The following is a 14,121-nucleotide window of genomic DNA, read 5'->3' as shown; positions in this document are numbered from 1 at the left end:
AAGACAAATGTACAGCTCTGCTTCCAACTGTACGGGAGTGCATCTGCACGCCTTGCCCGACTCCTCCGCCTAAGGAGGGCTCTTGGCCGCATTGTCAGCCGCTGGCTGCTGGGGAGGGCTGGAGAAAAGTTGTTTCAAACCTCTCTATAAAATTTCCACGGGAGACAATTGTTTCTAATAATAGCCCTGGCAGCGGTTTAGCAATACAGCACACACAGATGCGGAGCGATCTAGCAAATCTCTCCCAGGCGAGTCAGGTCGCAGGGAAAGCTGAACTCCCAGCTTGTTGGTTTGGTTTGGGATTTTAGAACATTGTCCTGAACAAAAACGCCGGCACCGCTGTCCTCTCCACCGGCGAAGGGGGTGTGGTGCCTGTGCCGGCGCGCTGCACCTCCTGGGCTCGGCTGAACCGGGCTTTCCCCGTGCCTCCGGTATCGGGAGAGCTTGGATCCTGCTCTGCCAGGGCCAGATGGATATCGGGGTGTCTGGGAGCCCCTTTCCTCTAGATTGGCGCCCGGGGTCTGATGCGCATCCCCCACCCATGCATGGAGGGGACTGTGTTCGGGCGTGGGTGTCTGTGCCATCTTCCCTGCCTAGAATTGCCTGCCAGGCACCAGAGAATTCCCGGTGGAGCTAAACCCATCCGGCTGATCCCTTTCTCCTTGGGGTGATAGCAGAGGCCCCGCCGGAGGGCTGCTGCCTGCACACTCACTGGGACCACGATGCTGCCTGGCCGGGTGTGCCAGCTCGGCTCGGTGGCTCAGAGCTGCTTGGCTCGGCCTTCCTGGCACGAGTTACAGGTAGCCTGTTCTCTTTCAAATATTAATATTGGAAGGTGTTTTTTAAGCCAGGCAGGTATGTGCCATTCTGTGCAGGAGGGTGAGCTGCTCGTGGGGTGGTTTCTGCAGCCCAGCTGTGCTGCTGAGCAAGGGGACTGTGGCAGAAGCATGAGGAGGTACAGATTTATTGCTTCTTGGTACAAGAGGGGATATTTTGAAGGGTCTTCAGCTCAGTACCACCTTGTGCTGCTGCTAAGGTCAGCTGTGTCCCTCAGTGGACCAAACAGGCTGAAGGAGTTAGCATTGCTCATCCATCATGCTCTATGATCAGCTTCCACAGAAGGGAGGAGTGCACCAGTGGAGAATAGGATGTGGATTTATGCACGTGGAAAATACATACTTTTTTCTTAGGTAATTTTTTGTTTTAAATGCCCAGGCTAAAAATACAGGATCTCTGCTGTTATTTGAGCATAGATGCACCAGTGAGCCACTCACAACCCTTTTGGGCAAGCTACTCTTATCTCCTTTTAGACTACTTCTGGTGATCCTGTTGTTGCATTTCTTAACTGGTTATTGCATTAAAAATGTAGCTTAATATTCGATGATACCTGTGGTCACAGCATTGGGTTGCTCAGGGCCCAATGCAGCACCACTTGGTGCAGAGAGAGATCCTGTCAAACTATTTAGCCGTGTCAAGAGGTTCAGCTAGTGCACTGGGTGTTGTTAAGAAGGACATAAGACTGGGGAAGACTTCCCAAGTCACGGAATCTGGTCCTACACATCATGTATAATTACAGTGGTACATACCCTCTTTGTTGCTACTGTTACTCTGTGAGTAATAGCAGAAGGCTTGAATCAGTTTTGAGTGCAGCTGAACAGCAAAGCCAAATTAAAAAGTATGGATGAAGCAGAAAACACAGTATTAGGGAGAATTGGAAAGGGACTGGGAGTCACAGAAGTCTCAAGCTGCAGTCTGTTAGGACGGTGATGGAAGGGTCATGCACTGCAAGAGGGATGACACGTGGAGAGGGTATTAAGGAGTGTGCTGATCCAGCATTAACCAAATTTGGGGTCAGAGCTTAGTGGTGTCCCCTGAAGATGCAGAAAGGCACTGTATGACCCACTTCTTGTCAGCTGGATTGCTGGGACAAGCAAAGGCTGCTGTCACGCACAGGGCCACACTTGGGCTCAGCTCTCAGGAAAATTGGGTGTCTTTTACTTAAAACACTCTGTGTTTGAGGAAATCAAGGTTCCTGGTTCTCTGACCTGCACCCAGAATCTCCATCTAGTTGGGAGCCATCCCACAGATGCCCGTCTCTTGGGGAGCTGGGGGTGGGGGGAGTGTGCTATGGGGTCAGCCATAAGAGCAGGTAACAGTGGCTCCCTGGGATCCCCATGCTCCATCACAGGATGAGGTGCACAGCTGGCTCCCAAGGTCACTCAGCAATGCCAGTCTCCAGTTATCCTTGCTGGCTTGCTCCTTCCAGCATCTGGAGGAGAGAATTGCCCTGCAGCCCAGTGCAAGCAGAGCATGGCAGCCCAGCAGGCAGCAAGGTCTGACAAGGTTAAGCTGTGATGGAATTGCTTACAAACCTCCTCCAGCTCCAAATCCCAGGTAGTCCCAGCCTCTCTCAGGTTCCCTAAGTCAGCAGTGCATTGCCCAGCACAGCCTCAGGGACCACTGCAACTGACAACATCCACTGATAATTCTTCTGCTCCCATCCCAGATTTACAAAAACTTAATCCCTAGCCCTCCTGTAAATCTCAGTATGTGCCATGTCCTAGAAAGCCACAATTTTGTGAGGCTGCACAATGAGTTGGAGCCTCTGTCTTCTTTTCTGGGGATGAACCTTGTCAAGGACCAAAAATGGCTTTGATTACTTTTCTCTCTGATCTGACACTGAGAGAGGACCCCAGACAGATATTTGATCAGTTCTGAGCTTCTGGGAGCACTTTCATGTTGATGAATTGCAAGCACACAAGTTTTGATCCTGTCTCCTCTTCTCCAAGTCACCTTTGCTCTCCACCTACTCGCGAGTTGATGTCAGCCTGAGGGTTTACTCCTTGCCAGTGTTTGGCTCCCATAGTGTGCCTGCCAAAAAAACTAGAAGACCCTGATGTACCTCCCCTTACCAGTGCACCTCTGCTTCATGGCTGTGTCCTCTGAGGGCCCAAGTCTGGTACCAGATACCCTGGGTGCCTCTCTGTGGGGTGAGGTGGGATTTCAGCCCTTGCCCAGACTTAAAGAGAGGAGGCCAGAGGAGGTGGGACCATCAGATTTCCAGTGCCACCAACAATGTTCTTGCTTGCAACCAGCTTTGCTCCTTTCCTAACAGAAAATATTTCTGCTGTTGTCCTGAGCTTCTCTGTGACATTTTTCTGTGGTGTGGAACAGTTTCTGCATCCCCACTCTCAGGAAAATAGCTCTAGTGGGTAGCTAAATGATCTTTTCACCCTCTGCCTGCACTGGTGGGATGAGGTGTGATTTAGTGTATTAATCTTTGGGAAGTCATTGAGGTGGAAAAAAAGGTAGGCAAGTTGACTTTTTCTTATTTAAATTCACTATAAAAAGGTCCAATGAAAATCTCCTGAAAAGCTACGAACCAAAAAGAGGTCGATATTCCCATTTTGGCTAGAGAAATCCTTTTGTATGTACACTTCCACACATAACGCCTAACATTTTGACAATGGATGTTGGGCTTGCCAACTCATTAGTCTCAGGCTCTAGTGTTTAGATTATTTATTTATTTTTCTTCTTAGAAGTCTCCAAATCTCCCAATCAAAATAAACCCACCCTTGTTTGGGTTTCCTGGCCGTGTGGGATTGAACGTGGCTGCAGCTGTACCACACATGCTGTAAGCACTGCTGGCATCCCGTCCTCCCCAGCTGAAATATTTCACACAGGGAAGTGCTTTGCAGATAGTGAAGCAGCCACAGGCTGACCCTGGGTTTATACAGGACAAGCAAGGGATGGAAAGCTGCCGCATCAAGTGAGCAGCCTGGAAAGGCAGCACAAAATCTGAAACTGAAACGTGGCACCTGTCCTAGAGAGGGGAGTGTGGATTGAGCTTTTTCCACATTTAAACATGGTTTTGTCCTTGCTGTGCATGGGGAATGTCTCTCCTGCCTACCCCCACCCTGGGTTTTATGAAGATACCCATCATCCCAACACGTGGCTGCCACGTGTGTGCTCACACACTCATTTCCTGGTGAAACGGGACACGCAAGGGGACAGGGATGATTTAGGGGATGTGTAATCAAACACAGTGCTTCCTTTGTGCACACACACATCCTCCCCCAGTGTGGAAGCATGCTGGAAAATAAATTTGGAGGGTGACTTACACCATCTTATGCAATTCTGAACTGCAAAATCCAAAAGAGAAAAAAGTTCTATCTGAAGTGGTCTGGGCTCCCTGGGATGCTTTGCATCCCTGCTGAGGTGGTTATGCAGTCATTAAAGGTTTGACCTGGACTTGTGCTGCAGGAGGTGATGGGAATTGGGAAAAGAGACTTGTTCCTCACCAAGACCAGGGAGAACTGCCAGGAAGCACTGAGTCTGCTTTGCCTTCATGTTGCACCATGGAGCGTGCCGTCTGAAATGTTCTGGGAGTGTCAGTGCTGGGTGAAATATGCAAATCCAGTGGTGGTCCCCTCTCACAGGCACAGCTAATTCTGTACATGGAAGAAGGTTGCTCCAAAATGAGTATTGAATCTATTGAATCCTTGGAGGTCAGGGCTCAGGGGTATCAGATCCAGCTGCTGAGTTTGCAGACACTGCATCAGGCTGTTCCCTCTTCTCTTCCCATTTTGCATTTGTTCTTCATAGTACTAAAGAGCTTCTGAGTTTAGTTCCAGAAAGGAATATCCTTCCCTGACTCTTAAAAAGCAGAGGTATATGGTAGAAAACAGCTTTGTATTGAGGTGTTTATTCCAGGTCTCTCCTATGCAGAGGTTACAGACTGTCCATATTTAGCATGTCATGAGATGCCCTGATGCAGAGGTGACCTGGTCTTGCTGCACCAGTAGCCAAAGAATTCTCAATACAGGTGATGCAATATCCTGGCATTAGTCAGGTAGTGAATGGGGGTATAAAAGTACGGGACAGTGTAGTTTTCCCTGCCTGAGCCCTGAGTGGGGCTAGTCTGAGTTCTAGTCCTCACCAGACAGACAAATGCTGAGCATCAGGAGCTGTCAGGACTGGAGAAGGCAGGTTGGACCCCTTCATACCCCTCATCCAGGGTGTGCAGGCAGAGCCCATGGGAGATGTCCCAGCCTTGCAGCCCCAGCTCTGCCCTGCTCAGCAATGGAAGCACTCAGGAGCAAAGTGGGAGCAGAAAGGGTCAAACCACACTTCTGCAAGCAGGACTGGTTTCTGAAAACACCTGCATCTCTGAGGATGAGTCAGCTGCTTGTCATCTGAATGTGCTCTGCATCTCACCCTGTCCTGCCTGTGAAACCCAGCTGGGGGATGATGCCCACCCTGCAGTGACCCTGTCAGCTGCTGCTGTTCAGGCAGAGCTGCTGGTGGCTGCCCAGCCTGACCACAGCCACAGCCCTGCCTCTCGACATCAAATGTGTGTCAAACCTGCTGATTAGCAGTGGCTGGAAATAACCTGGTGACATATTTTCCCACTGGAAGCATATCAGTTCTTGGAGTGTTATTCACAACAAGAAGGGAAAAAAACAAAACAAAACAAAACAAAGCAACAGTTCTATACACAGATTAACATTTTGCCTTTTTTTTTTTTCTTTCACATCTGGAATGACTTTTGTAAGTGTGTTTTCTATTATGTGTTATATATTAACAGTGCTCAGTGCTCTCTATTGACCCACTCTGTTACAGCTCCTGAGTGATGCACTGCCCAGTGCCTTGGCTCCATTGATCAGGCCAGCACCACTCACACCTCCCAAGGCTTAGTGATACAGTAGATACAAAACACTCAATGAGCACTAAAAGGACGCTTCAAGCCATAAATCTTAATTTGTCCTTTAAAAATATTTCACACATACTATCACTTCCACTGCCTTGGGTCGCTTTGGTCATCTTTCTATGAACCCATATTGATTTTTTTTTTCTCCAGCAAATCACATTAGTTTCAATAGCAAATAAATTGTCCTGTTTTCTTCTATAACTAAACGAAACCTGCTGCGAATGTGTTCCCAGAAGACTTGGATGCTCTCATGTAATTACAGCCTGTCTGCATGCCCAAAAAAATGATATTTGGAACATTTTGCTGAAAGTATGCCACGTTTCAAGTGTGAAACTATACAAAAAATTAAAATTTTATGTGTGTTTACAAGGAATTTTAAAAGACAGGTGTAGGAGAGATTAACAGACATGGTAACATATTTGGGAAAAAAAAACAAATAATACTAATACTAATAATAGTAATAATAATAATAACCTATTGCCATGTACTTTACTGGCACATGGTCATTATCCTGTGATGACCCACAGTGCTTGCTGCAGAATATAGAAGGGAATGAACCAGAAGGTGACCAGGAATCCCTGCAAAGAAGTTGATGTGACTTATAAAAGGCTTCAAAGTCCCTCATTGGTAAAGGATTTCCCTCAAAGATAATTTAGATCATTTTCCCTTAGATTGTGCTGTGTCGTCTGTGCATAGCAAACAGAGTAAACACAGAGCTCTTCCAGGGGAAGCAAGACCCTTCCAAGGCATATCTTGGTTTTCTTGAAGCACAGCTATGCTCCAAAGTTGATGAAGAACCTGTCCCAGAACCACTGTGCTTGTCCTTGTGCAAAGACACTAGAGACCCTTTATCCTCTTTCCCTCTGGGCCTCCCATTTTAGCTCTGCTGTTGATATTTATTTTTTGCGCTGCATTAAGGATTGGCAACCCAAATGATGGATCATGGCTTTCATATACAATGTGCAACCACGGGATGAAACTGCAGAACTTGCCTTAGAGGGATTATTATCCAGAAAATAAGTTCACCCTGGGGAAAATAAAAAATAAAAGCTCACCAAATAAAGATGTTCACAGAGTTTAACTGAGCTGAGTTGGATCAGGAGAAGGTTATGTACAGGGCAAATTATTTTGGGTGTTTACTGGGAAGTTGGCAGCAAGGAAGATTGTCTACCTGTTGTATTATTAACAGAGGTATGAGGGGGACTGTTTTCTGCAATGTTTTTTCTTGTGATAGTGGCAGATTTTCAGTCTTTGGGCATTACTTTGGCATGCAGAGGAATAGCATAGTCTGGATGAATAGTCCCAAGGTCTGTAAGGTGGGATGAGGCTGTGGGCTGCCCTTGCCATTCTCTTTCCATGTCCTATAGGATGCAACCCTTTGGCTGTAGTGGTTTCATATGGATCAAGTGGTTTCACCAGACCTAAAGATGCCCTAAATGTGAACACCTCTGTAAGAAGTGATGGAATTCTGAGCAGGACTGGAACTCTTCTTCTCTCACCAAGGCTTGGTGTTGGTTCCAGGCAGGAGCTATCTACCAGGTCTATGAGGCTGTGCTGGGAAGTGTGTTGGGAGAGGATGGAAGCCCCATCCCCTGACTCATTCAAAACTCATCTGCCTGACAGTGCTGCCAGCAGGAAAGAGCCCCAAGCTGGTGGGAGGAGGAGCAGCTGGGCTCCCTCTTTTGCACTATTATTTATTGTTTATTCCCTTGCCCTGGGTGCAGCCAGCTTGCTGCACATGCATAAAGGCTGTAGGAGCAACATGGGCTTCCTAAGTAAAAGTGAAGGAGGCAGCTACAAGATCCCAATTTGAGGCAAAGTTTTAAAAGCTCTGGCACGTTCTTGACCTAAAAATGCTGGCCCGAAGCAGGTGACCATGTTAAACCACATGTACAACTAAACAGCTGAGTCAAGGTTTATCAAAACACACTTCTGTTGTGTGCAGAAGGGGTTTCAAATATGTAAGGTTTAAGACATCTGTGGCCAGTGAAAACTCTAGACTAAAAATAATAAATAATACTGAAGACTGTGTAACCTCCCTGTGGTCAGCCTCAGCTCCAGAGCTCATAGGATGCTCTGACCAACCATATCAAAACTCCTACACTCTCCACTCCTGCCTTGTAAATAGGGGGGATAATTCTTGGAAGCTGTTATATTTTTAAACGGGCAAATGGTTTATTTCCTTGCCAAGAAAGGGAAGGGAAAGAGTTACAGGGACAAAGGAGTCAAACATAGTAAAAAGTCTGCATTGGGAATGCCCTCTCCTCCTGCCTCAACATCAGAAGGCAGGGAGGGTGCAAGAATTTCTGCTTCCCTTTGTATTTGAAAAGATTGAGATCTGTATTATTTTCAAGAAAGAAAACAATACGTGACCTAAAACAGCACAGTCGCCATTCTAGTGAGGAAGCTGATCTGTCCAGGAAAGGACTTTCTTATCTCAGGATATAACTGAAATCAGGCCGTCGAGGCTGGCCATGCTCAGAGCAGTAATTTAGGCATCTGCCGGGTAATGCCCTGCTGGTTTAAAACGTGGTGTTGAAATTAGATTTCATTCTGACTACACAGCTCAAGTACCAAGTGTTTTGAGGTTAAGACGTGGCATTCCCAGCTTTAAAGTTCGCCTGAGAGTTATTGCTTGATGTTGTAAATGGACTTAAGGACCGTAGGAGACGGTTTTTCATTTCAGCCCTGATACAGTAAGCCACTTAAACACTTGCTTATGTCACACTGAAATAAAGGGGATTTATGAACACAGCTATGGGCTTTGCTGAATCAGAGCATTTTTGCTGAGCGCTATTTAGGGGAAGCGTGAAAAATAACCTGTGCAGATGTCCCTGGGTGATGCTGAGCCCAAGCAAGGCTGGAAAGCACTGTGTGGAGGAAGCAAGGAGCCCCTGGGCAGGCCAGGAATTCTTTTGTCAGCTCCTAAGACAAAACAGGGAAGTCACCAGGTCACTCAGCCTGTAGCTCGCCTTAATTTTTGTCCCATCGCTCCCTGTCGGCATCCACACAATGGCTGGGTCGCGCCATCCGTTCGAGTGGTGCTTCCGACAGGGTGACAGCGTGGTGACACCATCCTGCCTCCCTTCTCGAGGAGGACTCTTGCTTTCTAATTACTGAAGCTGTTCTCTTCTCTCCTGATAAATGAGTGTTTGCAGAAATGGTCGTATCACTTGATGCAACCCCTCTTAAGCACATCCCTGTGCAGATCCCCCATGCGATGTGTAATAGCAAGCACTGCTCCCTTCACGCTGGACAGGAGAGGATTTTAAGAGCTGTATCTGTAAACATGCTTTTGACAGTTTTGCCTCTGTTCACTAATCCATTGGAAAGGACATTAATTTTTCAAGGAGCAGGATAAAGAAGCTCGCAGAGAAAGCCAAAGGCCTCGCACGTGATACATTCCTCTGGTCCTGTCAAACCTGTGGGAGGTGCTGCATCATTGTCAGCTTCTGTTTTCTGGCCAGTCAATCCAGCTATGGACTGTGCATGTATTTCACACAGCCTCAAAGCACTTCCATTACAGGGGAGCCCACACTGCTTTAGAAGGTGAAGTCTCATTATGCATCAGCCATTGGCTACTTCTCTTCATATCATCATCGTCCTATCTACAGCATATTTCTGTGGCCTTTCTTCCCAGCTTCAAAGCTCCATTTGCCACCAAGTTCCCTTGAAATGGAATACTTCAAAGGTTGTTCCTGTTATTTGAATATGCAACATCTTGGTTTTCTTACCAAAGTACTGCTAGAAGGTGACAAGTGCCTGAGAATACAGCTGGGATGCCCTTCCCAGGGAAAAAAAACTGGCTTCCAGCTAACCTCTCCTGCTCCAGAGTACCAAATAGCCTTTCCCATAAGAAATAATAGCATGAACAAATTTGAATGAAAAATTGTCGTCTAATGGATTCCTACTTCTTCACACCTGATTCCTGGAAGTGTTCAAGGCCAGGTTGGATGGGGCTCTGAGCAACCTGATCTAGTGTGTGGCATCCCTCCCTGTGGCACAAGGGCTGGAACTAGATGGTCTTTAAGGTTCCTTCCAATCCAAACCACTCCGTGATTCTGTACCACTTATTTCAGAAACCTCAGCTCATGTTCTGAACTGCATTGCTGACCTTGGCAGACAGGATGGGCTACATAGACCTCTGCTCACAAGCCAGGAGTAATGGGCCAAATTAAAATCATTTTCCTGCCTCTTGAAAAAAACAATAACACAAACTATTTACCATTTATCTAGAAAAGACTTGTGGAACTAAATAGTGGAAATGAGGACTGTACTGAGAAACAAGAGTTTCTCCTGACTGTCTCACATCCTCAGAGCTTCAAACCACCGAGGCACAGGTGCCTCAGATATTACCCATTTTAGTGAAGAGGAAGAGCAGGGAAGTGAGTATGTGTGAGGGCTTTGGGCCTGGACCAGAGGATGGCATGAGCAGTGCTTCAGACCATGGTGATGTGCTCACCAGTGCAAGGCAGTGGGCAGGCCCCATGTCTGGGGCAGATGAACCAGATTGGTACCAATAGTTATCTTCCTCCTCTTCATTAGGTTTTTTTTCCCCATTGAGTCACACCTAAGGGACCAGATTTAAGCATTGGAACATGCTTTCCAGGGAAGTGGAGTCACCATCCCTGGAAGTGTTTGAAAAATGAGTAGGTGTTCATAATGTGGTTTAGTGGGCATGATGGTGTTTGGTTGAAGGCTGGGCTTGGTGTTCTTGGAAGTCTTTCCAACCTTAATGATTCTGTGATTCTATGACTGCAAAAACAAGCAAGCCCCAAGGGCAGAACCCAGCCAGTGCTCCTCCTCAGGACCTCCCCTAGGTCCCCATCAAGGGCCAGCCCCGTGGCTCAGCTCCTTGCACACTGTCTCACAGCCATCCTCATCCCAGCCACCATCAGTCACATTTATTAGGTGCAGATGCAGGCCAGCAACGGGGAGGATGCTCTGCAAACACATGGCATAAAAAGAAAGATAGTCCATTCCTCCAGGGGCTTGAGGTGTGAGTGTAGGACAGGAGATGGCAGATGGATGCAGGCACATGAAGAGGCAGTGCTGGTCAGTGCGACAGGCAGCTGCTTGCCAGACTGGCCCCAGTTCAGCAAAGTGAAGTGCTGCCACATGCACAAAGCTGTGCAGACAAGAAAAACATACTGCTTTTCCTCCCTCCCTCTCTCGACAAGCTATAGAGTTGCCAGGATGAGAAGGCGGTAAAAAGTGGTCAAGTGGGAGCAGGATGTTTAATCTAAGAGTTTACTGTAATCAGTGGGCTGTCATCTCTCCCTGTCTCCTTTCAGCGACTCCGTCCAAACAGTGGACAGAGTGACACAGATTTTTGTGGATTCAGCACAGTAATTGCCTCCCATACAGGCAGCAAGCATTTAGGAAAGATTCTGCCTCCAATTATAATTTCTTATGTGATTCAAGGAAGAAAATGCCATATTCTTCTTTACTCCTGTAGTCACCAGCTAATGAAATGTGCCACGGATATTTATAGAACTGACATTGTAAATAGCATTTGCATTTGGTGCCTTTGAGTTATTTAGTTTGACGGCGCTTTCACCAGGAGGGTTTTTTCATTTTGAAAGGGAAGGGTTCTCTTTGGAGCTGTTTCCTCCCATCACCTTGGCTGTTTGTGTTGGATGGAGCAGTTCTGTGGGCAGTTGTGATAATTTAGTGACAAAGTGTTGGTGTACAGGGATTAGCTGAGTGTTGTGAAGGTTTTGGGGCTGTGTCACAGACAGTTTATAGGATTCTCTGAGACAATGTTTGAGTTACAGTGAAGATGAATAGAGAGGAGCGCAGTCATCAGAGCACTTCAAGGCACAAAGCAAAACAACTGCCAGCCTGCCTTCCCTAGGAAACCCGTTGTGTAAATATTTGGGTAGAAGCCTCCAAAGGAGATTTAAAGTCTTGTGATAAAGGTAACTAAAACGTCCTTTCCTTGAGGAAAACAGCTGTGATTCAGAAGATCCCATGAGTAACCACAGAACAGATTTCCTTTCTGTAGCATCTCTGTATTAAAGTAAACAAACGTATATGTCAGGACTTGCTGTCACTGATGGACCTCAAAACATTTTGCAAAGGTCAGGATCAGTTTTTCTGTCCTCAAGGTGCAGAAGCCAAGGAGCACAGAGAGAATGTGTGCCCTGTGTACAATCAGCCCTCCTGCAGACTACTCCAGCTCCTTAGCCACACAAACACATTGCTTCAGGTCTTCACATGCCTTACAGTGTCTGTGTTTGGGTATTGAAGATATATTATCCCTTTACACACTCATGTGTAGAAATGACAGAGCTTTTTTAAAGCACTCATGCTCAGTTCTTCTAGCACTTGGTGGGGGGGTCATGCTGCATGTGCAGGCACTAAAAGAAGTGGCAGATTTTTAGAAAAAAAATGTGACTTACTGAGCTGTTTTGGGGGAAAAAAATGTGTTCTTCATTTTGGTACAAAATTTCCATCTGAGCTCGTGTTAAGTCTGGCCCATGAGATGCTCGTGGCTCATATTCACACCCGGAGCGTGCAGCTCGCTGCCATCTGGGTGAACTGTTAGCACTCAGGAGTGTGTAACACAATCCCACCTCTTCACATGTCTCGAGAAGCTTTGGAAATCTGAGGGATTGGTGTGGATACAGCATCCAAGCAGAGCAGCAGCTGAGTGAGCAGCAGGAACAACCATGGAACTAAACTAGGAACTGTCTCACCTCACTTGAAATGTTTGAGTGTCCTCTTTGCTTTGAGCATCAAGGGCATCTCAGCTGTTAGGCTGAACTTGGATCTTTAATTTGTGGAGTTTGGGAAGAGGGATCTTGTCCTCCAGAAGGAAAGTGTGGAATTGTGTTGGTACAGGAAATCTCACTGTGACAACCAGGATTTGATCCTCTGTTTCCCTGCCACATCAAGCGTCCTCCTCTTCTGTTAGGAAGTCTGCTCAGACATTGTTTCTTGTCCCTTTGCTGGGATTTTGCTTTTTCAAGGTGAAGGAAAAGCTATGCCTTTGTGTCTCTTAGTTCAAGTTCCTCTTAGCTTAGTTCTCTCCATCCTTCTCTGGGTAAGAGCCTTGGGAAAGGAGAACCTCAGTTCAGTCCTGTGTTCTCCCTCCATCTAAACTCTGGTACTCTCAGCTCATTTTGGTGATCTCCTGCTCCTATCCATCGGGATTTGGTGTTGATTTCCCTTCTCTGCACAGGGAAGCAGAAAGCATTCCCTGGCTGGTTTCACAGGAGCCAGCAACAGCCCCATGCATGGCAGTGCAGCAGATAGTGCAGAGCAGCCAATTTGCACAGTGTCAGAGGCAGCATACCCAGACAGACTGTGCTAAATCAGGGCCTTCTCGCTGTGCTTTGAAATGTTCCTGTTTCTTGCTCTGACAAACTAGCAGAGTTTGTATTGATCCGACAATGCAAAAAAGCACATAATGTGGGCTTCAGACACCTGGTGGAATAATAAAGCAGAGAGGAGGGAGGGCAGGACCATCATATTTTAGCTTATATCAAGTAGGAAGACTGTCTCTACCTTCTTTTCTTTTCCCTTGGAAAGCACTGCTCACTTCTAAGGCAAATGACAAACCCTGTGGCTGGAGGAAAGAACTGCTGTAGCAGATCTCCAACCTGCGGACCTGCTGAGCTTCAAGGGATGCCCATGATAGGCCTTTCAATTAGTCAACCATCATGTGCTGCATTTCAGAGCTTTGCTTTATTCAGATATTTATTCTTGTTCCCAGCTGTTTGCATTTGGGATTTCTTTTAGCAGTGAAAGCACCAAGGGGTTATGAAACTCCAGGCTGGAAAAGAATGGAGAGCTAAAGAAGCACCACATGGGAAGCAAGTGCTTTGCTGAAACACTATAGCACAAAGTCTGACATCTCAGAAAATGTTCCCTCTTCCCCCTTTCACCTTCTTTTATTCATATTTCAACTTCATTATAGCCAATGGAGCATAAGACACGAAAGCAGGACTGTGTTCCCATCCCCGCCATCACCACAATGAACTCACTGCTTTATCTCTTGCCTTGGGTAAATTCATATTAAACTGGAATATCAGTGCATATTCCCCATCTTGGAGATGCAGTGGATACGTGACAGTAAGAGGATGAGGGAGATGTCAAAGCACAGCTCAGGCACTCAGAATCTTATCTTCTGGGGAAGCCCAGTGAAGGAAGCTTGGGGTTCTCTGTGTCTGTGTGAACATGACCCACACAACTCTTCTAAGCAGGAGAAACCATTGCAAAGCCCTTCTGTGAGCCTCTGGTACAGCTTTACAACTAAGCTGAAATCTGTTTAATAGTGAAAAATCTCGCTCACCGAGAAATACACCTTAGGAGAAGCCATATTTTGCATAATATTTCTTACTGGAGGAAATTCTCATAAGACAATTTATTGCCATGGCAGTAACTGGCTGACATTTATGAGAAGC

The 14,121-nt window shown here is 46.6% G+C and overlaps 1 protein-coding gene across 2 annotated transcripts in view; it reads left to right on the top strand.

The window, feature by feature from the left end:
* The window catches only part of LOC131573015 (FERM domain-containing protein 4A-like), a 176,617-nt gene that overhangs the window by 33,538 nt on the left and 128,958 nt on the right, over window positions 1-14,121 (top strand). The gene's annotated exons all lie outside the window — the stretch shown is intronic.

Source organism: Poecile atricapillus, chromosome Z (genome assembly GCF_030490865.1).
Source record: "Poecile atricapillus isolate bPoeAtr1 chromosome Z, bPoeAtr1.hap1, whole genome shotgun sequence".
Taxonomy (NCBI): domain Eukaryota; kingdom Metazoa; phylum Chordata; class Aves; order Passeriformes; family Paridae; genus Poecile; species Poecile atricapillus.
This window is presented reverse-complemented; position numbering and strand designations above follow the sequence as displayed.